The sequence below is a fragment of the Zea mays genome, chromosome 3 (genome assembly GCF_902167145.1).
Source record: "Zea mays cultivar B73 chromosome 3, Zm-B73-REFERENCE-NAM-5.0, whole genome shotgun sequence".
Lineage (NCBI taxonomy): Eukaryota > Viridiplantae > Streptophyta > Magnoliopsida > Poales > Poaceae > Zea > Zea mays.
The window spans coordinates 189,866,096-189,869,190 of NC_050098.1; positions in this window are offsets into that span (position 1 = coordinate 189,866,096).

Below are 3,095 nucleotides of genomic sequence, written 5' to 3' on the forward strand. Positions count from 1 at the left end.
TAGCCTTCGACAAAAAAATACCTTCCCTTCTTTTCGACAAGGCTAATAAACATGTACTTCCCGAAGCTTACTTCGTGCCTTAGCACATTTTCATTTTGATGAAGCATGTGCCGAAGATTGGCTACGTATTCGATTCTTGTGTCGTTGATGCAATATGATGTAATGTTATGCGAGATGATGTGATGATATGATGCAAAATGATGAGAATGCCAAAGACACACACCCACACGTCCACACTGGAACACACAAGCTCTGCATCCCCTTAGGAACGACTTTTGAGCTTCTTCGCCTTCTATTTCGGTGATATAAGTTCTGCATCCCCTTAGAAACGTCTTTTGAACTTCTTCGCCTTCTATTTCGGCGGTATAAGTTCTGCATCCCCTTAGGAATGACTTTTGAACTTCTTCACCTTATATTTCGGCGGTATTTGGCTCTGCATTCCCTTTGGAACGACTTTTGAGCAGAAAACTTACGCTGCGCTCCCTTAGGAACGACTTTTTGTAGCTTCGGCAATTCTAGCTCTACATTCCCTTAGGAACGACTTTTGAGCTCAAAACTTACGCTGCGCTCCCTTAGGAACGACTTTTGTAGCTTCGTTTATGTTGGCTCTGCATTCCCTTAAGAACGACTTTTGAGCTTCGTAAATCTGTGAAGAAGATATATTTCATTCTGATAGAAGCAAAATCATTACAAGAAATTAACACTAAGTTTTCATTGCTTGTTCCTTATTCAAAAACAAAATAACCTTGAATATAAAAGTATTTAAGAAGCAGGATATCGCTCAGTATATGTGCTTTGATTCCGGTACAGTACTATTGACTGTACGAGCTTCGAACTCCTCCCTGAAATCACATTGTTGTTGTGAGTGCTGGCGCCCTTCTGGCTACTGGCTTCGGGAATAAGTAGGTTGCATTGGTGGTGGCGGTGGGAGCTGAGGCCAAGAATCTTGTGAATGGCTTGCCGAAGCAACAGAAGCTGTAGGTTGGTTGCCCATATATTCTGGTATGTAAGGAGAGTGGCACGAAGCAGTATGTAAAACCTGCTTCGGCTGATTCTGTCGAGCTTCTGTTTCGGTAATCTCTTTTTGCTTCAGAATAGTGATATGGCACGTTCTTGTAGTGTTGCCCTTGTCCTCACCATAGAATAAGCAATAGATTTTCCTGGGCTGATCCCCATATCTTCCTCCAAAGCCCCTGCCGCCTTTGCCCCTTGGAGCTGGTGGCCTGAAGGAGCTTTGCTGCTGTCCCGAAGACTGTGAGGTGTGCTGTGACCTCTGAAGTTGGCTTCCTTTGTCATCATTCTGACTGGGGTTGTGGATTGATCTGACATGCCTAGGGTCGATTCTCCCTCCGAAGCCCCTAGTCATCTCAGAAAATCTGTAAGCTTCCTCCCTTCTTTGTCGAAAGTCATTATCAGCCCGGATGTATTCACCCATTTTCTGAAGCAGCTTCTCCAGAGTCTGGGGGGATTTCCTGGCGAAGTATTGGGCCGTAGGTCCCGACCGAAGACCCTTGATCATGGCCTCAATGACAATCTCATTGGGCACTGTGGGTGCTTGTGCTCTCAGTCGCAAGAACCTTCAGACATACGCCTGAAGGTTTTCCTCATGGTCTTGTGTTCACTAGAACAAGGCCCGAGCTGTGACTGGCTTTGTTTGAAAGCCTTGAAAACTGGTAACCAGCATGTCCTTGAGCTTTTGCCATGACATGATTATCCCTGGCCGAAGAGAAGAGTACCATGTCTGGGCCACGTTTCGGACTGCCATGACAGCTGCATTGCCTCCATATGAGAATATTGTTGCCTCATAGCTCATCAAGAATTGCTTTGGGTCTGAGTGCCCATCGTACATGAGTAGCTGAGGTGGCTTGTAGGATTGTGGCCATGGGATAGCCTGCAATTCTGCTACCAGGGGAGAAGCATCATCAAAAGTAAAGCTACCATGATTAAAATCATCGTACCATTCATCTTCGTTGAATGAGCCCACTTGACGAAGCTCCCGGTGTTGGGGCCTTCGTTCGTGGTCATCTTGAGTAAGATGACGCACTTCCACAGTAGCTTTGTCGATCTTCCTCTGAAGGTCGGCCAACTGAGCCATCTTCTCCTTTTTCCTTTGCACCTGCTGGTGAATGATTTCTAGGTCCCTGATCTCCTGGTCCAATTCCTCCTCCTGAAGTGTTGGACTGGTGGCCTTTCTCTTTTGGCTTCTGGCCTCTCGGAGAGAGAGTGTCCTGGTTTGTGTCTAGTGGCTGCAGTGCAGCCCCTGGCGCTGTTATCTTCTTCGGCGACATGACGAAGGTTGATGCTTTGCCGAAGATTATGGAAGTGAGTACACCGGAGGTGGGCGCCAATGTTAGGGACTTGTTCTCAAATGCTATGAATTAAGAACAAGGCAACATAAAATGTTAAAGGTTAATGTCCTTCGTCCTTAGAAGCATTATCTCCCTTAGGATATAATGATCTTCAGACGAAGGTCATGAAGGACGTACCTTCATCATCACAGTATATGTTAATGAAAGAAGAAACATATGAAATATAAGAGACAACATGAATAATCATATAACATTACTAATATATCTTTTATTATATTATCATGGGTAAATAGGAACAATATTGAATTACATTTGTACATTCGGCTTGACAGAAAGCAAAAGTCTAAGCTTGACGCGCGAGCGAATACAAGTTAGCGTGAATAGTACAGGGGTACTATTCACCTATTTATAGGCACGGGACACAGCCCGGTCAAAATTACATTTATAGCCTTTATGTTTACTATTGACTTAATGACAATCCAACGAGGACTAGATAGCCTTTTCCCCTTTAAGTCGGTTTCTTTTTCTGCCGTTGAGCCGAAGCTTCCTTGCGCGTAGCTTCGGAACTGGTTCAACCTTCGTCCCGACCATGCTTTTCATATTGTGTACAACTTTATTCTGAGCCCGAAGATTCCTATACATATGTTACACTTGGGAAACATTGTTAGTCATGTTTTTGAGGACCTTCGGAAGACGAAGGCCCCCAACAAGGACGTAAAAAGAATCATGCGATATTTAGTTTACACTACTAAGTTTGGGCTTTGGTACCCCAAGGGATCCACCTTT